General features: G+C 47.2%; 1 protein-coding gene across 2 annotated transcripts in view; it reads left to right on the top strand.

Moving 5' to 3' along the window:
- The window catches only part of MPV17 (mitochondrial inner membrane protein MPV17), a 1,213,029-nt gene that overhangs the window by 549,135 nt on the left and 640,830 nt on the right, over window positions 1-23,064 (top strand). The gene's annotated exons all lie outside the window — the stretch shown is intronic.

The raw sequence follows: 23,064 nt of genomic DNA, 5'->3' as shown, positions 1-23,064 counted from the left end.
AGTTGAGTGGTCAAGGCCAGGAGGGCGGAGGAGGATTCCACCCACTGAGAGAGGAAGGAGGAGATCTGACCAGGTGGTCGATAGGGTTGTATACGAATTGTTCGAACTACAATTGTTCGAATCACAATTGACCTTTGCACAATTGACCAAATTGTGAAGGCCAATTGTTACATATATGCGGGGGGAAACCTCCCACAACCCCACATCACATATATAAATAAATATATATATATATGCGGTCAATTGTGCAAAGGTCAATTCGGACCCTTGACTTTCGGTCAATTAGGTAATTCGAACAATTGTGTTCGAACAATTTGGGTAATACCGGTCGTTAGATAGAAGCCACGGTAAGAGAGTGGCCACGAGAGAGAGAGAACCTGCAGACAAGGCATTCGAAAGAGGTGTAGGTCTGCATAGGAATAACAGAGGCAGGAATCCATTCTGGGAAGATCCGGGCTACACCACCTCCGGACCGGGTGAATCTGGGTCCGGAGAGGATCTTGTAGCCATCAGGGAGGAGAGTGTCAAAGCTTGTGACCGAGCTGGCAGTGAACCATGTCTCAGTGAGACCGAGGACATTTGAGGTCAAGTTTTCCAGGAGGTGGCAGATGGCAGAGGAGTGTTTGACGGCTGAGTGAGAGCTGAGAGTGGCGACGTGGAGCAGGTTGCCATCCTTGAAGCACTTCTGGGGAGGGGTACATATCAGAGGCATGCCCTGTGGAGGTTTAGAAGGAGCCAGAGGAGGGGCAAGGTAGCCCAAGGGGAGGCAGAGGTGCAAGGAAAGGAACCTGAGGAAGGGAGAGAGGGGACAGCAGGATATGAGAGTAAATAGATGAGACGTGGGAAGCATCTATCAAAGAAGAGGAGGTTCACCTGAGGGCCTTGGACCATTACGGTGCCATTCAGGTAGACATTAATGATGATTTTAGAGGAGTCAAAGGGGACCAGGAGGACCTCCCAATGGGTGCCACCATTAATGGGAGAGGAAGAGAAAGGAGAGAGAAAGAGAAAGGAGAGAGCACAGAGACCATATGAAGAGTCCATAGATCTGGCGAGGGAACGACAAAGAGGATGTCGGTGAGGGTCTGTCTAGAGGAAGCGCTGATGTAGGTGTCAGCGATAGGGAGACGAGGGCTAGATACCAAGATATCCTTTTTGAACTGTTTCCTGCCAGACCTAGTGAAAAGGAAAGGATAGTCAATGGAGAAATAGAGACGATAGGAGAAACCGAGAGCGCCATGGGTGAAGTAGAGATGGGGGGAAGCAGTGGATAGGAGCAGGATAGGAACTGCGGGGCAGAGTAGCACAATGCAGTCACTGGGCCAACCAGCAGCAGTTAAAAACACAGCTAGATTTGAATTGGCAGCAGCAATTAAGAACACAACTAGATTTGAATTGGCAGCAGCAGTTAAGAACACAGCTAGATTTGGGCCAAAAGTGAAGGTTTTCACTGACAAAGTAGGACCACTATATATCCTAGGCCTACAGCTCCCTATCGCGGTGACAACAGGCGTAGCCATGCGAATTGAACCACTGTAACAGGCAAATCTATGCGACTTGTACCACTGTATTTCCTAAGGCAACAGCTCACTCTAGCAGAGCATTGTGTGCCTTCGGACAGCCTCTTCTGCACATGTCGGCATTGAAAACACATACATCTGACCTTTTATTATAAGTAGATCTGTAATTTCTTCTTTACACAATATATATATATTTCTGATGTTTGTTAATCTGCTTAGAATCACATGCTGTGCATAGGTCCGACATCCAGTGGTCACTGCGGAGTATTGCATTTTGTTTTTCGTAGTCGAAAAGGGACGTCGACAAGGCGTGTCTGAAACACTATCCCTATAGTGACGTGCGTTGTACCCACAATCCCTCACGCGTCGAGGTCCCTCAGATTGTTTTTTTCCGCCCAGCTACTGGTCGCCTTTACGCGGAGCTCCTCGAGAGACATTGCAGATTTCATCTCCTCGACCTTTGGTCGTTTTCCTATATTAATATAGAACTTATCGATCCCCCCCCTCGACGCTGTTGTGAAGCTGTCTCCGCCGAGCAAGATCTTCGACGGAGGGGACTAGCGGAGGAGATCCTTCGGCGGTGCCGAACACATGGCCTGGCCTTGCAGGCCATATACAGTAGGGAGAGTGGGGGTCGTGGGACATCTCTGGTTCTTTTCTGAGAATGCCTTTCCTTTTCCCCTTCCTTTCCCTTGGGGTGGTTATCACGATTTATTGCCTCGGCTATGGAGAGGAAACCCTTTAGGTTTTGCCCGCTTTGCAAGGGCAAGTTTACTTGGAAGGAAAAGCATTCATGGTGTAACCGCTGCTTGCCCCTCGATCACAAAGAGGAGGGTTGCACGGCTTGTCGGCTTCTTAAGCCTAAGACTCTAAAAGACCGTAGGGTCAAGAGGTGGGTGGCCTACGCTATGTCGAAGGCCGACGCTGCACCCACCGTTGCTACCTCCGACAGTGACGAGGAACGTGATACCACGACCTCCGCTACGGAAGTCGAAAACCCCCCCTAGAGAGCGCACACGCGCTTCGTCGTCTGTCCCCAGCCCCGACGGGCTCGGCTCACGCCCTGCTTATGGGGATGAACACCCCGGCGACATTGACGCACACAAGACCACACATAAGCACACAACCCATGGCTCTTCTTCGTCGAAGGCGAAGAGAGCATCAGCGCCCAAGGAGACGCAGGTTCCACCGGCGGCCTCCTCGGACCGTTCGGGTTCGAAGCCCCTCTCGCAACCGCAGCCGCGACCAGCGACTGGGCTTTCGGCAAATAAGGGCGCCGCCCCCAAATCATCGGCCGGCGCGCATCAGCAGAAAGCGCATGCCGCCGTAGAGCGATCGACACCCATAACGTCGAAACCACAGCCCTCCGCTGACAAACGAGTCGCTGAGAGCTTGGCGAGGATCGTGGTAGCCGACGCCACAAGCGTACGCCGAAGGACACGTCGAGCGCTACGCAGAGGTCGAAAGACACGCCGAAAAAGCCCCAAGAAAGGCAGGGACTATCTCCTTCAGTCGAGGGGATTCCCAACACACCTGAAGGCTTTTCGGAGGGCGACGGGACACTTTCCTCAACGTTGTGGGAGAGGTCGAGCCGTTTTCAGCTACAAGACACTATTTTTCCCCCGCTAGACCGCTCAGGGGTACCCCATGAAACCATGGAAAGGCTCCATCTCTGAATGGAAAGAATGGAGAGGTTTATGAATACCCAGAACCCTCCCACTCCCAAGAGAATAAGAGAAGGGCCTCAGGAGGACTCCAGGGCCAAAATTCCGAGACTAGTCAATCCCCAACAGGACACAGCCTCAGACTTCCATAGTGTGTATGACCTTTCTGGGGAAGAACATTATTGTCAGGAAGAGGATGATTTTATGGATGAGGAAGAGGGACGGAACCAGGAGGAAGTTCTGGAAGACAGCCCAGACTTGGTAGGAGAAGGCTTCGGAGAAAATCCAGAAGAAGGACCTTCTCACCCCTGGCAATCCCCTTCAATATATTCCAACACTGATGTCCTGAACCTAAATCCTCCAGACAATTCACCTATTAGAAACACGTCTCCCATTGACGATCAGCCCACATTTAATGCCCTGTTGCGCAAAGCAGCAGCACATTTTGAACTGGACACTGGGGAGCTCTCTCCTGAATTAGACTTTGTGGAAAGAGTAATTAAGGAGAAACCCCCGGTCAGTCAGACCATTCCCCTCCTCGCTTCGGTGAAGAGAAGAATCATCCCTTCGCTGTCCACACCCGCATTAATCAGAGGGGTCAATCCTAGAATTGAAAAACTTTTCACTCCTTCACCCTCAGACCCGCTGTACATCAGGGGACATTCCATTCCGGATTCCCTGGTAGTAACCAATACAAGAAAGAGGGCAGGGGTACCACTTTCCACCAGTGAGGCACCACCTGACAAGGAGGGCAAGCGGTTATATGCCCTTGCAAAAAGAGTTACATCCTCGGCTGCCTTTTCGGCAAGAATTGCGAACAACAATTCTTTGCTCGCTAGCTATGCGGACGCGCAGTGGGCCAAACTGCGCAAAGACGCCGAAGAAGCGCCGGAACCTTTACGTACACGCCTGCTTACAACTATTGGCGAGGGAACCCAGGTCAACCAGAGTATTGTAAAAAACTCTCTGGATGCTGCAGAAACAGCGGGACGTTCCCTGGTTCAAGGAATACTCCTAAAACGCCACGTATGGCTGCGCAACTCAGGGTTCAAACCGGAGACACAGGCGTCTTTAATAAATAAACCTGTTGAAGACTCAAACCTCTTCGGGAAAGCGGTGGATGAGGCTCTGGAGATGGCTAAAAAAGAGTTCGATACTATCAAAACTCTTGACCAAATCTCTAAGCCCTCTACCAGGCGCGGCTATGGCAACAAACGCTTTTTTCGTGGCCAACGCCAACAACAAAACCAGCAGCAACAGTACCCTGCCACCAATTTCCAGACCAATAGTGGGCAGTACAGCCAAAGAGGCCATTGTCGGGGCAAAGGAAGAGGCCGGGGGTCCACCCCCAGAGGCTCCCAAGCCCCCAACAACACCAAGTGACGCGAAGATTCGCATCCCCTCCCATGCAACACCGGTCGGGGGCCGGATAACATCCTTTCTTCCAGCATGGGAGGGTATAACGTCAGACCGCTGGGTACTTTCCACCGTAGCCCACGGATACTGCATCGAATTCAACAGTTCCCCAACATACAAACCCCCGAGGGGACGTCGCATGACACCGGAACATCTTGCCATCCTTCTCCAAGAAGTACAACAACTGCTGGAAAAAGGAGCCATAGAGGTCGTACCTCTATCTCAGGTAACGGAAGGTATTTATTCAGTGTACTTCCTTGTACCCAAAAAGGATCTAACCATGCGCCCTGTATTAGATCTGCGCCCAGCGAACAAGTTTATCAAACCCCAAAAGTTTCGTATGGTGACCTTACAAGAAGTGATCCCACTGCTATCACAGGGAGATTACATGACAACATTGGACATGAAAGATGCATACTTTCATATTTTAATGTTGCCAGCGCACAGAAAATACCTCCGGTTCATGATAGAGGGCAAACACTACCAGTTCAGAGTGCTACCCTTCGGCATAGCATCAGCACCAAGGGTATTCACAAAGGTGCTGGCAGTGGCAGCGGCCCACCTGCGCAGGTTGTCCATCCCAGTTTACCCTTACCTCGACGACTGGCTCATAACAGGGGATTCTTACGAAACATGCTTCTCCAATACCCAAAAGACTGTAGACCTTTTGTTTCAGTTGGGCTTCTCCATCAACGAAAAGAAGTCCAGCCTAGACCCCAGCCAAATCAAACAATTCCTAGGGGCTCTAATTCAAACAAAGGACGGCCTCGTCTTCCCCTCCAAAGAGAGGGTCCAAAACATGCTGTTTCAGATCCCTCAATATGTGACCGATCGAGAGGTGACGGTACGCAAAGCAATGCGCTTGCTAAGCATGATGGCGTCGTGTATTTATTTGGTACCTCACGCGCGCCTGCGCATGCGCCCAATGCAAGAGTGGCTCAACAGCCAGTGGTGTCAGGCCAGCGGACTATGGGACGATCTAGTGGTGGTCTCCCAGGCCTTAGTTCTCTCGCTACGGTGGTGGACAAAAGAAAACCTGGGAAAAGGGAAACCTTTTGCCACACCCGCGGCGGAAGCCACTCTAACCACAGACGCATCCCTCACAGGATGGGGGGCTCACCTATCCCATCAGACTGCTCACGGAGTGTGGACTCCGAATGTAGCATCCAAACACATCAATCTTCTGGAGCTACTAGCGGTGTTCAAGGCGCTAAAAGCCTTCCAGGAACACCTACAAGGCAGGACAGTGATGGTCCTTACAGACAGCACCACAGCCATGTATTACATCAACAAGCAGGGGGGAACCCACTCTCCAGGACTATCCAAACTGGCCCAAAATATATGGAAGTGGGCTCTCAAACAAAATATGTTCCTACTGTCACAACATGTACCAGGGGAACTCAATCTGCTGGCAGACAAACTCAGCAGAGATTTCCCCCTGCCCGAAGAGTACGAATGGCGACTGCACGAAGACATCGTCTTCGACGTCTTCACGCAATGGGGATTCCCAGAAATAGACCTGTTCGCAACCCTGGAGAACTCACAATGCCAAAGTTACGCCTCCAGGTACCCCCAAAACCAATCCAAGGGGAACGGTCTGTCGATTCAATGGTCAGGGAAATTTGTTTACGCTTTTCCCCCGACTCCCCTTCTCAACAAGGTGGTGCACAAGATGCACCAGGAACAAGTAACCATGATACTGGTGGCCCCAATGTGGGCCCGACAGCCATGGTTCGCTCCCTTGATGGAGATGTCTCTATCTCCCCCAGTGAAACTCCCCTGCCCGTACAACATGCTGTCACAAGACAAGGGCAGGACTCTGCATCCATGCCCCCAGAACATGAACTTAGCAGCCTGGCTCCTGAGATCATAGAATTTGGACATCTACAGCTCCCGCAGAGATGCATGGACATCCTCAGGGAAGCCAGAAAACCTAACACTCGCCACTGCTATTCTAGCAAGTGGAAGAGATTTGTCATCTGGTGCAGAGGAAAGAGCATCAACCCGATTGACTGCTCTCCCACACATATTGTTCTATACCTGACCCATTTATTGGATTCAGGTCTAGTGTTCAATTCCATTAAAGTCCACCTAGCCGCACTTTCTGCATACACCACTTCCCAACTCAAAGTGTCGTGGTGGAAGATCCCTGTTATAAAGGCCTTCATGGAGGGAGTAAAGAGAATACACCCCCCGAAAGCTGACCCAGCTCCCGGGTGGGACCTTAACGTGGTACTTACCAGACTCATGGGCTCACCATTCGAACCCATGCACAAAGCATCTCTTAAAGACCTCACTCTTAAGACTGTTTTTCTAATAGCTATCACCTCCATCAGGAGAGTAAGTGAACTTCAGGCTCTTTCTGTTCTAGACCCCTTCGATACAGTTCACAGAGATAAGGTGGTTCTACGCACGCACCCAAGGTTTGCTCTGAAATTTATCTCAAAATTCCACGTAAACCAGTCTATAGAACTACCAGCGTTCTTTCAAAATCCTTCCAACTTGGGGGAAAGGACTCTGCACACACTAGATGTGCGCAGAGCAGTCATGTTCTACATGGAAAGAACCAGACCACTGAGGAAGACTAATCAGTTCTTCGTCTCGGTGGCAGCAGGAAGAGAAGGGGATGCAGTTTCAAAGTCCACTATTTCTAGATGGATTGTTCAATGCATCACTCTCTGCTATACTCTTGCTAAGAGAGAACTGCCCTTTAGGCCAAGAGCACATTCTACTCGAGGCACGGGGGCGTCCATAGCATTCATTGCAAATGTTCCCCTTGAGTCCATCTGCAAAGCGGCTACCTGGAGTTCTGTGCACACCTTTACAAAACACTACTGTCTAGATGCACACTCTAGATCTGACTCCCAGGTGGGACAGGCAGTATTAAGACATCTTTTCTCTACTGTTCCTTCTCATAACCCACCGCCAACTCCGGGTACTGCTCGCTAGTCTATGCACAGCATGTGATTCTAAGCAGATTAACAAACATCAGAAGTGAATGCATTACTTACCGTAAAAGCATTTCTGATGGTTGTATCTGCTTAGATTTACATGCGCCCACCCTTCCTCCCCGCTCGGATGGAAGGAACATAGACTTCCTTTATATCTCTCTCTTTTCTGTACTCACTCACGTCTAGAAGGCTCCCTCAGGGCAGAAAAATACAAACAGAGGGACCTCGACGTGTGAGGGATTGTGGGTACAACGCACGTCACTATAGGGATAGTGTTTCAGACACGCCTTGTCGACGTCCCTTTTCGACTATGAAAAACAAAATGCAATACTCCGCAGTGACCACTGGATGTCGGACCTATGCGCAGCATGTGAATCTAAGCAGATACAACCATCAGAAATGCTTTTACGGTAAGTAATGCATTCTCATATATATATTTTATTTGCATGCTGAGCATTCTACTGTTTGGTGCATTAGTGCTTGCATGTTGTGTGTTTTTACCAAATTGTGTTAAATGTCTATGTTTTCAGATTATGCATCATCCTTTTAGGAAGGATCCCATTTCATATCAGTTTATCAGACTACCCCATGCGTTAACTCAATATATTATCTGACCATGTATATCCTGGATCAATGTATTATCTTGGCCTGCAGGTATAGGACCCACATGGCATGCTTAACCGAAGATCAGTATTTGTTTATGCTGCTACAATAAACACAGGCCATGTTTATGTATATATAGTATATTTAGACTATATACAGAACGTGTTTATCCTGGCTTGAGCCATCGTTTCTCATAATTTGCGTATGCCAGTACAGTACACACAGTGTATACGTTCTATGACTCTGCGTTGGTTCAGTATTGTTTATGTTGTTACAGTTTGCCTAGTGCACGTTTACCCTGACTGAGTATTTGTTTATGCTGCTAGAGTATACACAGGTGATGTATATTGGCCTCTTGTTATCTCGGGTCAATATTCGTTCTGCTGGCACAGTATACACATGACATGTTTGTCCTGGCGCAGTTTCTTTATGCAAGAGAGAGAGAGGGAGACAGAGGGAGAGAGAGAGAGAGAGAGAGACACTCTGTATTTATTGCTGCTTGTACAGTATTGCAAGTGACACCTCATCTCCGTCTCTCATCTCTGACTGTCTGTCTGTTATCCAGGAGTGGTGTGCCACCTTAATGCCAGTAAGATTGAGATTCTCCTCATCGGCACACCCGCTCCCTCCTTTCCTGTCACTCTCTGGCGGCCTCTCTTAGCCCTCTTCCTGCTCCCAACTGCGAAGCTAAAAACCTCAGGGTCATTTTCGACTCCACACTCTCCTTCTCTCCTCACATCTATGATATCTCTAAGAAGTCACACTACCAGCTGCACCTCCTCAGAGGTATTCTTCCTTTCCTTTCATTCCCCCAGAAGCTCACTGTCTCCAGAGCCCTGGTTCTCTCTAGGTTGGACTATTGCAACAGCCTCTTTCTAAATCTGCCTGCTTCTACCCTCTGCCCTCTGCAACGCATCCAGAACAGGACTGTGTGACTTGTCCTTGGCCTCAAGCCCAGGGATCGTATCTCTCCAGGACTGAAATCTCTTCACTGGCTCCCAGTGGCTGCAAAGATTAAGTTCAAAATCCTCTGCATTGTCCACAAGGCCTTCTGGGGCCTTGGGCCTCAATACCTTCAACTCTCTCTTCCTAAATAACTTCCTTCTCGAGCTCTTGGCATATCCGCCTCCAACTCCCTCAGGGTCACTTGCTTCTCCAAGCAACAAGTTGGTGGTTGACCCTTTTCCTCAGCTGGGGCCTCCCCCTGGAACAGCCTCCCTGCCTCCCTGAAACTTGAGAACCATCTCCGGATCCGGAAGCACCTCAAATCCTTCCTCTTTGCTTCTGCTTTTTCTCCTCCTCTCCCCTGCTGAATTCCTGACTGAACTGTACTGGTGACCTGGCCATCCTCTGATCTCGGGCCCAGGTCCGCTCCCCCTCCAGTTACGCACCTACCCTGCCTCACCGCACTTAGGGACTGTTTTCTATATCCCTACAGTTCCCCACCAGCATTTGACACCTGATGTCTGCACTTACCGTTGCACTTGCCACCAGCTGGCCCTACTTCTTATATTGTTTTTATTTATTCTATAATTCCATGTACTGCACTGTCCCCACCCCACTCTCACTCTGCACTTTTTCTCTTCCCCCTTCCCCTGCACTTGCACGATCTGAATGACACATGGCCTCGTAGGCTCGCTGTCTCTGTCTTCCCTCTGATCCCCTTGCCTTGCCGCGTCGTGCCTTGAAACACTTGTGTATAGGCGCGTTATAAATGCCATATCATATCATATATTATACACAGGGCATGTTTATCCGCGCTTAGTATTTGTTTATTGAGATACAGTATACGCTGAGTGTGTTTCCTAGCTCAATGTGATCCTGGCTTGGTATTTGTCTCTGCCAATACAGTATTCACATGGCATGCTTATCCTGGATTGGTTTGATGATAGCTTTGTATTTATATCTGCTGGCACAGTATACCAGGGGCATGTTTGTTCTGGCTCAGTATTTGTTTATGCAGATAGATTATACGCTGTGTTTGTGTTTCCTAGCTCAGTGCGATCCTGGCTTGTTTTTTTGTCTCTGCCAGTACAGTATATTCACATTGCATGCTTATCCCAGATTGGTTTGATGGTAGCTCAGTCTTTATTTATGTGTGTACAGTATACACAGGGCATGTTTGTCCTGGCTCAGTATTTGTTCATGCAGATACAGTATGCACTGTGTGTGTGTGCTTCCTAGCTCAGTGCGATCCTGGCATGGTATGTGTCTCTGCCAGTACAGTATATGCCAGTACAGTATTGATATGGCATGCTTATCCCAGATTGGTTTGATGGTGGCTGTGTATTTATTGCTGCTTGTACAATATTGCGAATGGCACCTCTTCTCTGTCTCTCATCTCTAACTGTCTGTTATCCAGGAGTGGTGTGCCGCCAATGATCTCTGCCTTAATGCCAGTAAGACTGAGATTCTCCTCATCGGCACACCCGCTCCCTGCTTTCCTGTCACTCTCTGGCCGGCCTCTTCTGGCCCTCTTCCTGCTCCCACCTGCGGGGCTAAAAACCTTGGGGTCATCTTCGACTCCACACCCTCCTTCTCTCCTCACATCTCTGACAACTCTAAGAAGTCACACTACCAGCTGCACCTCCTCAGAGGTATTCTTCCTTTCCTCTCCTTCCCCCAGAGGCTCACTGTTTCCAGAGCTCTGGTTCTCTCTAGGCTGGACTATTGCAACAGCCTCTTTCTAAATCTGCCTGCTTATACTCTTTGCTTTCTGCAACTCATCCAGAACAGGACGGCGAGACTTGTCCTTGGCCTCAAGCCCAGGGATCGTATCTCTCCAGGACTGAAATCTCTTCACTGGCTCCCAGTGGCTGCAAGGATTAAGTTCAAAACCCTCTGCATTGTCCACAAGGCCTTCTGGGGCCTGGGGCCGAAATACCTTCAACTCTCTCTTCCTAAATATCTACCTTCTCGAGCTCTTCGCTCATCCGCCTCCAAGTCCCTCAGGGTCAGTCGCTTCTCCAAGCAACGAGTTGGCGGTAGATCACTTTCTTCGGCTGGGACCTCCCCCTGGAACAGCTTCCCTGTCTCTCTGCCTCCCTGAAACCTGAGCAGAACCATCTCCGGTTCCTGAAGCACCTCAGATCCTTCCTCTTTGCTTCTGCTTTCTCTCCTCCTCTCCCCTTCTGAATTCCTGGCTGAACTGTACTGGTGACCTGGCCATCCTCTGATCTCGGGCCCAGAGATACCCTCCCCCGCCAGTTACGCACCTGCACTGCCTCCCTGGCAACCCCCGCACTTGGGGACTGTTTTCTGTATCCCTACAGTCCCCCACCAGCATTTGACACCTGATGTCTGCACTTACCCTTGCACTTGCCACCAGCTGGCCCTACTTCTCATATTGTTTTTATTTATTCTATAATTCCATGTACTGCACTGTCCCCACCCCGACCCACTCCGCACTTTTCCTCTTCCCCTGCACTTGCACGATCTGAATGACACTTGGCCTAGTAGGATTGCTGTCTCTGTCTTCCCTCTGTTCCCCTTGCTTTGCCGCGTCACGTCTTGAAACACTTGTGTATAGGAGCGTTATAAATGCCATATCATATCATATTATACACAGGACATGTTTGTCCTCGCTTAGTATTTGTTTATTGAGATACCATATACGCTGAGTGTGTTTCCTGGCTTGGTGTGATCCTAGTTTGGCGTTTGTCTCTGCCAGTACAGTATATTCACATAGCATGCGTATCCTGCATTGGTTTGATGGTGGCTCTGTATTTATTTTTGCTGGCACAGTATACCATGTTTGTCCTGGTTCAGTATTTGTTTATGCAGATACATTATACGTTGTGTGTGTGTGTGTGTGTGTGTGTGTTTCCTAGCTCAGTGTGATCCTGGCTTAGTATTTGTCTCTGCCAGTACAGTATTGACATGGCATGATTATCACAGATTTGTTTTGACGGTGGCCCATTATTTATTTCTGCTGGCACAGTATACAGAGGGCAGTATTTGTTTGGCTGATACAGTATACACTGTGTGTGTGTGTGTTTCCTAGCTCAGTGTGATCCTGGCTTGGTATTTGTCTCTGCAAGTACATTATATTCACATGGCATGCTTATCCCAGATTGGTTTGATGGTAGCTCAGTATTTATTTCTGTGTGTACAGTATACACAGGGCATGTTTGTCCTGGCTCAGTATTTGTTTATGCAGATACATTATATGCTGTGTGTGTTTCCTAGCTCATTCTGATCCTGGCTTGGTATTTGTCTCTGCCAGTACAGTATATTCTCATGGCATGCTTATCCCAGATTGGTTTGATGGTGGCTCAGTATTTATTTCTGCTTGCACAGTGTACAGAGGGCATGCTTACCTTGGCTTGGAAGGTGTTCATACTTCAAGTTCTTGTGGTTGCCAGAAGGCACCGTTCCAAACACAACAGCTCTGTAATTTGGTCGGATAGTACAAGAACCTATAATGAAAAGTGATATAAAATGTTGCAATGCATAAACATAAAAACAGTCTGAACTAGACACTGCAACTGAGGCGTGAGAGTAAAGAAGTGTCTTAGTGGCATGTACACTAGCAGACCGAGCATGTTGAGCTTGCAATGAAGGGAGACAGGCCAGGCGAGAACAGGGTTTTTTTCCATGCACTGAACAGGATAGCAGCAACCAATGCACAAGAACCTCACAAAGGCCAGGTATGTTAACAAAATAAAAGAGGTGATAGCCGGAAGGTTTAGAATTAATCTTGACCTCTGGAATTGCTCTGGGCTACCCTCCAGAGCATCGTTCTTAACTTGCCAGGCCATTACAAAAGGGGAAAGACCATATGCCAACCAGCCTTGCTCCCACTCCAAAAAGGGCAGTCCAGTCTGAACTGCTGGTTCATAATAGTCAGATTTATTCAAAACCTTCCACCCATCTTTTAAGGTTGTAGTTTGTCTTCCTATGTGAGAGAGGGTATGCCCAGGCATGGGTCCCTTGCTCGCTGCGCTACAGGGAATCAAGCTTCACCTCACTGAAGAGGCCCAGCAAGGCCGAAACATGCCTGTGGTTACTTGTGTTTCCCTGCAGAGGGGACCTGGCCTAGCAGTTCGGCTGGGCTGCTACCATTGGTGCCAGTACCTGACTAATTTACATATGGCTAGACCCCTTTTGCAACGGCGCAGACGGGCTAAAAAACAGTGGTGTGGAATGTTGCCCAGAGCATTGCCAGTGGTTCAGATTTATTCAAAACCTTCCACCCATCACTTTTGTGGTGGCAGGTATGTTAACATACACCAATATCTTTTCTTACTGAACACATGCCACAAATTATAACACAAAAAGGAAAATGACCCCTGGACAGGACCAATGGGAGCCATGATAAAAAAGAGAAAGGCAGAGTATGCATATATTTCATCATTGCTGTTTATATCTTGAGGTTATGTACACCACAGCTTACACAAGTTCTAGTAGTGTATGGAAATAGAAGGCAGGGTTGTAAGAGAGGATGGTGAGTGGCACCCCAGAAGAAGAATTAGGCCGAGCTATGCCGAGGTCTGGATTGTATGGGCTGTTGATTGGTAGGCTATCTGTGGTACACCTGAGTACTCTGAGGGACTACTGACGCTATATAAGGTTGGCCTGCCACCTTGGATTTTGTACTCTGCCTTGTTTGCATGCCTGTTGTGCTCTAGCACCCTGAAGCAGCTTTTGTGCTGGATGGAATTGCCAATAAACATCACAGACCAAATAACCAGACAGACTCAAGGAATGCTATGTGTGAACACTGCAATCTTCCTTTGATTAAAGCCACCAGCTCTCTTAGTGAGCTTACAGAGAATCCATCTAGAGTGAAGAAGTTGCTATTTGAATATGACTGGGTCAAATGCACGGATACCCTTCCTTGAGTCATTTGAAGGAGGATCACAAAAACCAAGGTACTCTAGCCCCCCTTTTAGTGATATATCTAGCCAAATCAATCGGGCTTTCTTTTTTTTTTACGATTTCGCTGGAACTTGCACCCGACAAAGCAGATCCTGATCAGACTTGGTCATTTGGAAGCTGGTCAGCTAAGTTTTCGCTTTTGCTTGGTTGAGGGCGAAGGTGAAACCCTTAATCACATAGTGATATATTGCCCAGCCATCCAGGGGATGAGATGGAACCATCTAAAAAAGTCCAATCAGCATTGGAAGACGGGCTGGGCGAGCAAGTTTGGGCTGAATGTCTTTCAGGACGCACTACTTCCACGATTGTTGCAGTAACAACCTTTTTAAAATCTCTTAATCTAGAAGAATATCAAGCGTTAGGTCTTATTGAAACATAGTTTTGTCTGTTAATTTCAAATAGGGTGATGTTATGTATTGTTGATATTCTTCAGTCTCACTTTTTATTGTGCATATTTATGATTCTTATACTTTGTTTATTGTATTGAATATGTTAAAAGTTAACTTGTTTTAACCATTAACATAAAAATATATATACAAATGTCTTCTCTACCTAGCGTTACTGTGTATTTACGTTTATTAGCCATTAAGTTACTTCATTCTTTTTATATCCATGATTCCTTTATCTTCAGGTACATCGTTACTCTTAAGTGTTTTAATATCGTTTCAACATAGGTTCATATATCTTCTTTATGACCTGACCCTACCCTCATCAGGTTTCACTTAGTGCTCCATGATGTCCGTTGGTGCATGCTGACATCCACCTTCACGGCATCCTTCCACTTGCTCATTGCGAGGTGTAAGGAAGGCATGGTATCAGCAGTAGAACAGACACAAGTGACTACTGTTCAAGGGTGTTTATTGAACGTTCACAAGGAGGAGATAAACGCCTATCTAAACCTAAATCTATAGATGGGAGCGAGCTACGGCCATCAAAATAATAATAATGCAGTCCTAGTGGAGTCTCGTCAAACCAAAAGGGCTAATACTAAAAAATCCTATTGCCAATCCTTACTACTAATTTACAAATAATGTGGGGTGATGTTCATAAAAAAGAAAGTGATAAGTCAGGATATTCGGGGCGTTGCCCTCCCTTCCCCGCGTTTTCAGGCGGTTCACTCGAGGCAAGCACACACTCTGGCTTCTGCGGCATGAGGATACAGTTCCATTTAGACAGTTCAAGGCCTTCTGTGTCCAAGCCTCTTTACTTCTTGCAAGTCTCTTGATTCAGAAGGTCTGGTATACATAAACAACACGAAAATGTTATTTTCCTTTTTAACTTAATTTGGGTGTTCACCATGGAGCCCCCTCAGCTGGGCTCAGATCCCTTTTACAACCAAATTACAATGTTGGATCACCCGATTCCGGGCTCAGATCCCTTTCAAATTATGTTCGGATAATTCTTTCTTGGATGACTCGCGGTTCACCCCGGATACCCCTCAGCCGGGCTCAGTTCCTTTTTTTTTTACTCAATTAGTCTCCCTCGGCCGGGCTCAGACCAATAGTGATGTACTTTAAACTATCGAAGGCTTTCAAATGTGCACAGGGTTTAGCTTGACCCTTTGCATGACTGCTTCAATCTCAATATTCCTTTTTCTCACACTCCGCTTCATTTGGATACCTAACAGAGACTTTCGAATGAGCACCTAAGTGGCGCTGGACCACTCTGTGTATGGTATCTTTTCTGGGCCTCCCAAAATTCAATTATAAAGTTGAACCACTCCTTTTGGTTTCTTGTTATATCTACATCGCTCTTTGGAAACTCCTCACACACTGTTCTCTTTATACAATGTTGCCTCTTGTAACCTTGGTTCAAAACACAAGCTGGTTTGGTATCCGTCTCTACGACTCGCCAGCTGTGCTGTCCTTTCTGACGCTGCTTTGTTGTAGGGTCAAGGACAGTGCCACAGCGGCAATCGCTCCTCCCTGCCTTGGTTATTGATGTGAGAGAGCCCCTGGTACCTCCGACACACTGTGTAGGTTTGATCAGCCTTCATTTCTGGTCTTCAGTTTCTTACTTTCCAAGGCTCACAAAAGTAACAGTCTTTAGAGTTCACGGGTACTATCCTCCTTGCGACTCTCTCTGGTCTCACCGTCTTTCTCCTTGCATTACACTGCCACCTTGGAACTGCTGTTTCCTCGTGTGGTTTCCCTCGCTCAGAGTGTGCTTTCGTGCTCTGCGTTTTATCCACATGGGGAAGTGTGATGGAAGTCAGGTGTATGTAATAATTTGTAATTGCCTGATCTTGCTTGTCCATGGTGTTGGGATATGTCATTTATACAGCTCTTTCGTTAGTCCTTTTTCGCTCACAGTGGACTGTCCATGAGAAACTGTTTGTGTCGGAAGGGGGGGGGTTTGAATTCCTAGGTATCCTACCTGATAGTATGGGGAAAGGGTGTTATTTGGAAGGAGATACCGCGTCTCACTCTCCCGTGTCCCACTTCCACTCCCCGAGGACCCCTCATCCAGGTGATCCTCCCTCACTGGTGACATATCCCGGGGACTAGCAGGTGAGACACCTTCAGATTTCTCACAGAGGGTACATTCTGTATGGATGTCTGAGTGCATAGCATCTCTCATACACAATTTGGTATAGGAACAACACAGGGCGTCCCATTTACGGCTCTTCTCCTGCTGTTCCAATATGATGGTGGTGAGGGGGCGGGAACTAGTGAGAAAGCATCCACCTGCTCCTCTACACTGGGTGTGGGGTGTGAGATGTTAGTTACTTCAAAGAGTTTTCTGGTTGAGTTGAGTGTAACCAAAGGGCTTGGTTGCTGTCTGCAAACTCCAGGTCTCCCATGTTTGCGGACCAAAAGCTTGTATGATTGTAACCTCAATCTCACTCAGTGAGCTGCGCGTGGTCTGCATTGGATCTGGCTGTAAAGGGAACTGACCCAGCAACTGCTGTGCTGCAGGAGAACTGCAGCTGGTTCACAGCAAGAATTGAACTAGTGGAGACAGCTTGCTCCTTTAAGAAGACCACACCTGCTAACTGGGTGGACCTCTGTGTATGGCACTTTTCCTCATTCATTCATTGGGTTGGTTGGGCACTGGCTATCCTTAGGTATGGTGAGGGTCCTCTTTGTGGGTTCTGTGGGGTGTCTTGCTGCTAGATGACTTTTCCCTCCCAAATGAAAGGGACCAGTGGAGCGTGACCAGGGGATCTTCCCGATACCATCTCGGTTTCCATCATTTGCAGGATTAGCGAGGTGCCAGACTCACCTCGTCACACTCTGGTGGTCCCCAGAATCAGGCTGGTGACCTCATCATAGGTGGTAGGAGATGCTTGATTTTTGCCAGGTTAATTAAGCATTTTGTTGTTATTGTAATACTTTATTCGACTTTGAGTCATCAGGTACAAACACTCAATCAAATAGTATTACAAACAATTTAAAATCCATATATACACAATAAATATTAATTCCATTTAAAAGCATTTAAACCCTGAAATAACAGCTGCCAATAGTTTGGGTGAAAAGAAAAAAGAAAAACAAATGCATAGCAAAAAGCTTAAATTAAGCTTCAAAATACATACAATCTTTAAAACACATATCCCATGAATCAATTCATTGTGTAATGAGTTCCCTTCTTTTAGGGCCACGACCAAAGGTCTCCTCCTTAACCAAGCCCGGTATATACAGGAATCCCTCTGATCATAATGTTGTTGTAGTGTGAGCTGTTTTCAGAATCTTCTAGCCTGGTTAAAACCACTGGATGGGATCCTTGCAGTTCTGGGATTTGGAGAGCATCTTAGCCTGTTTGTTGGTGCTGTCAGCCATCGTAATTGTCAGATCATGTTTTTCACCAACAGCACTCTGTTGTCAACTTAACAGCTGCATTTGTAGAAGTCCACTTTCTACAAGCAGAAATCTGCAATAACCGCTGCATGTCACCCTCTATTGCTGGAGCATTGGCATCAGTAAGCTAGAGCTGGTCCTGTGAACATGGTGGCTGACATCAGGGCAGCTGAGTCACACATGCATGCAGCCTGGGAGCGCAGCATGTCCTTCATATTTGCTATTCTTGTTATTCAGGCAACATGATCACTTGTGAGCTTCAAGTTGAGGTGCGGTAGAAGCTCCATTCTCAGTCAACGGCAAAACAGCCCTACACATAAGCGCCAAAATGATTCTGGATGGAACATTGCAAGCATAATAAAACCTCCAAATAAGGCGTGAAGGGTGTTAATCATCTCCAGGTGAGATGATGTACAATCAAGGGCCATCCCTGGTCAGATGCACCCACCAGATTCCGTATCTTCGAAGCTTAGGCCCAGCCAATAGATGCAAAAGACTGTGCAGCAGCCTCAGCTTAGGTTTGTTCAGGGGCAAGCATTCCGACCCTCTGAAGACTTGCACCCAAGTTCTTCCCTGCATAGCCCCCCTGGGTGTAGTAATGCTTTATGCATATTTACGCCAGAGGTGGAGGTGCACCAGACCCTACCAGGAGATCTTCCATTCAGGCTCCCTCATTGCTAGGTCTCCTGTTTAGCTTCTCTGATTGAGTAACAATGTTGGATTGCAACAGTCATATGTGACGTATGTGATAAATTATACTAATCTTTGCGGGTGAGATGTCAGTACCTTTCTTCTCCATGGATTATGTCCTTACTCAACCCACGGCCCTGCGTGAGGTTCAAAATGTTGAGTGAAAAAGGAAGAGGTCTTTTACTTGCTTTGTACTGCAGATGCCTGTCAGGTTGCGTTTGTGATGTGCAAGGCCAATTAAGAGAGGCCATGCCAGACTAGGGAATCCCGTTACCTGGGAAAGAGACGGCAGGAAGCCCTTCCAAGGACCTGAAGACCCAGGGTTTGTCTGTCACAAAAGCATCACAGCGGACAAAGGAGCCGAATTCCAACATCACCTGAAGACCCAGCAATAGCTTCTGGGGCAAAGGCAGGGGTTGCCAGAGAAGGAGCAGGGCCATGAGTAACAAGCAAGGAAAATATATCTATAATTCTACTGGGAGGGTATCTCAGAGGGAAGTTGGGCAAGAGAAGCTGAATTGACGAAATTCTATACAAGTTCACAGGGGTATGCCATGGACCTGAAAACACCGCCAGAACAGCAGACATCAAGCAATGCCCATTTGAGAGGAGGAGAGGAGTAACCCTGACCGTATAGCCAAAGGGGGCTGGCCAGAGCACCTTTTGGTTGTTAAGTGTTTTTGCCAATCAACAAATCAATCTCTTACTCCTACACCCTCACAGGACTCACCTCCCTAGCCTTATAAGGAAGCCTCCCCTCTTGGGAGAAGTGACGTGATTCTGTGAATCTTCATAGGAGTGTGCTTCAGTAGGTAGAGGAGATCCCCCTGCGACCAGAAAAAAGACATACTCTCAGAGACTTTCGACCCAAGGGGGATGGGAGGTTGTGAGAGAGAAAGTGATTTTGATGCCCGGATGAGGGGTATGTAGTAAAAGAGGTGAAGCCCTTTTAACCCCAGAAGAGGGGTGCTCTAGTGAAAACATAGGTAGGGACTGTGATTCCCAGAAGAGGGGACGTGTAACAGAGGGTGAGAACCCTTGGTCCTGGATAAGGGGAGTAAGCAACTGAGAGAAGGGGAGTCCCAGGGAAGGGGAGAGAAGGGGAGTCCCAGTGAAGGGGAGTACTTTTTGGACCTTTTCTGAGAGGGGGGGAGTCGCAAAATATCACAAGAGAGGTGAAGAGTCCTTGTGGTCCCCAAAAGAAGGAATAAGGACTAAGCACTAGAACAAACTAAGCAGGTGACCTTCCTGTCTGGAACTTTCTGTATGGCTCTTTGCTATCAAGTGTATATAATTCATGAGTTCAGCTATTTCATTTCCCAGGGACACTTATGTTACCGCCATCCTCAACCAATTTCCATGCAATCGTTTCATGTTTTACTCTTGTTTAATAAAACCCTTTATAAATATTCTGGTGTGTTCGCTTGGTCTTGTGAAAGTCATGTTGAGTTATCTGTCGGTGGTGTGTTCGCTTGGTCTTGTGAAAGCCGTGTTGAGTTACCTATCGGTGGCGTGTTCGCTTGGTCTTGCGAAAGCCGTGTTGAGTTATCCGTCGGTGGTGTGTTCGCTTGGTCTTGTGAAAGTCGTGTTGAGTTATCTGTCGGTGGTGTGTTTGCTTGGTCTTGTGAAAGTCGTTTTGAGTTATCTATCGGTGGTGTGTTCGCTTGGTCTTGTGAAAGTCGTGTTGAGTTATCTGTTGGCATGAGGTGTTCTTACTGTTTTGAATTCCATTTTATGACTGTGAGGTGGCAGCAGTGTCTTCAGTCCGACGGGAAGAAAGAGTTGGTGAGACCTCCTTAAGTTCAATCCCTAAGGGACCCTTTACCTAAGCATTGTATTTCATGTGTCAGTGAGGCTGATCTAAATAGGTCCCATTTCTATTTCATCTTGTTTTGTAAGATTAGGGCTCTGTTCAGCCTTTGATAGTTGAAAGCTCCCAGGTGTTTGTCATAGTTGTCCTGGTGAGTCGCAGCCTGGGTTGGCTAGCGGGTTGAAAGTTCCAAACTACTCTGGTCTTTTCAGCATCCTGTACGTGTTTGTCTGTTGCAGTTATGTGAACAGCCAGGCTTCCAGGGACTAGGCAGTCTTCATCTGTGCAGGGTTACCAGAGCATTGAGTTCTATAAATTGGTTGACATGAATGAGAAAGAGGACTTGCTTTGGCCTTTCCATTTTATGTGTAAGAGGATACTGAGGTACAGTTTCTAGAGGGAAGCATTCTAAATAGCTTGTAGTGAGTGAACCTCCTGAGGGTTTCAGGGCCTATGCCGTGGAAGGTGGGGTGGGTGATAAAGATAGTTGATGTATGCGATATGTAGATGGTATTGAGGTTTCCGATATATATGTTTCCCAGTCATTTCTCATAAGCACTCTGTGTTATTCTTTGCAGTCTGTTGGCCTCGAGGTGGGTTTGCCGACACCAGGTTCTTGAGGTGTCCCTCTTTATCAGACCTGTGTCCCTGCTTGTTGTGCATTAGGGTTCATGTAGGTGGGGATTGCAGAGACTAACCTTTGCACTGAGCATTGGGATTCTCCAGAGGATGTTGCAGATGGGAGTACTGTTCGAGGATGGTTGCAAGTGTTTATGCAGTTTGCTTGTTGGTTTTTGTCATGGCTGTCGGGGACTGCGAACCATTATACCACACGCCCTTCCTACTTTCCAGGAGATCGACTGGCTGATGTCCAGGAAGGAAGTCTTGTTCCAACTCCTCTTGTTATCTCACCTCTGTAGCGCTGCTATTGTGTCTTGCTGCACTCCTGGTGCAGTCATGACTGAAACATTGCAGTGAAAAGATCTTCTTTCTTCTTGGTGCTTTTTCTCCCCTGTTAAAGGCCTCCTCCCTTCACCCCTTGCGTTTACCTCTGTTTGCAAATTGGTGGTTGCACTATGGCTTTAGGTAAAGTTCGGCCCCTATCCACCACAAAGTGCAAAATCTTTAGTTTCTAAACTACTACCTTCATCTTTCTTCTACTTTACCTAAATCTTTGTATCTTGTTTCCAGGTGTATATGGACTGAACATCTCTAATGGCAATTGATCATTTTAACTGGGTCCCACCTCCTACCTTTTAAGCGGGAACCATTCATACCGATTGGACTCTCACTGTTTCACTCCATCCCCCCATCTATACCTAACCCTGCTCCACTTTGTGTCCTTTTCCTTAATTTCAAATTCGTTACCAAAATGTATGTTTGTTTTTAACAGACATTTTGCTCCTTTTCAGATACTTTTTTCGTTATGCACATAAATCCAATACACCCATCATGTGTATTTCCAAATCATTATTGATATCATATCAAATGCAAACAGTGCCCTTGATCATGGCTGACAATTGCCTTTGCCTCGATATACCTTGTGATCTAAACTACGGTTCCATAAAATACAACATCCAAACCCCTCTGAAAACCTGATCACCTTCCACTTGACCTTACTTACATGCCCTGCACTGTACTCTTTTCTCACCCCTTGCATTTGTAAATAATACACCCTATTACCACTCTTTCTAAAAAATAATTGCACTCCTTATTAACACTTTCATACTCTACATTTATTTGTTAATTTATTTATTTATTTATTTACATTTATAAAGCGCTCACACAGCCCGCAGGCATCGAGGCGCTGTTACAGGAATTGTTTGTTTTTCTTAATTGTGTGTGTTTTTTTTTTTTTGTCTTAGTTACGTATTTATAACGCGCTTAAACACCCAGAGGTTTCTAAGCGCGGACCCGGGGATCGAACCTGTTGTTGCTTCGTGTCGTCTTGCTTCCAAGACGCGCACGCTGCCGCTGAGCTATCCTCCCGGGCCATCATTGCCATTCTTGGGTGGCTGCTCACAACCTGTGCCTTAACGACAACAAAAACAGAGATCCTAATTGTAGGCTCCTCTCATTGCCTTAGACGCTTAGACCTTGCTTCTTTTTCTTCCTCATTGATGGCCCCACTATTCCGGTGTCAAAACATGTGAAAACTCTAGGTAGCCACCTAGACGCAGAACTCTCTTTGAATAATCACATCAGTGCCCTTGCCTCCTCTAGCGCCTACACCGCCAAGCTCGCCTCCTTGAGCAGACAGTTCCTCTTCACAGATACCTGCCTCGCGCTCTGGTTAGGGGGGGTGTATCATTCTTATGCTTCATCCCCTCTCCTAGGGAGACCCCCAGCACCTTTTGCTGAACTTCTGGACCTTTTTCTTTCAATCCTGAATGAGTGGAGCCTTTTTCTACTCATTCATTCTTGTGGGCTCTGTCTTTTGGAACTCTATTCTTTGTAAATCTACCTGTTGTATGGAGTCTGTCTGCTCCATAGCTCTTAAAGGCATTACTACTGCAGCACACAGCTCCTTCTGGTCAGTGTTCCTGGGGACCCTTAGGGCCCTCATTTAAGATTCTGTTTCTATATCCTCTGGTAACTATAGTTCTTAAGGATAGAGAGTTACTTAGTATCTCTCCCAAAACTCTATAGTCTGAGAGATTGGCACACACCCCCTTCAGTGGAGTGCCAAAGGGATACCTAGTATACCCCTTCTTCCTGCTCCTGTGACTT

The sequence above is a fragment of the Ambystoma mexicanum genome, chromosome 4p, assembly GCF_040938575.1.
Source record: "Ambystoma mexicanum isolate Mex_15411 chromosome 4p, UKY_AmexF1_1, whole genome shotgun sequence".
Taxonomy (NCBI): Eukaryota; Metazoa; Chordata; class Amphibia; order Caudata; family Ambystomatidae; genus Ambystoma; species Ambystoma mexicanum.
This window is presented reverse-complemented; position numbering and strand designations above follow the sequence as displayed.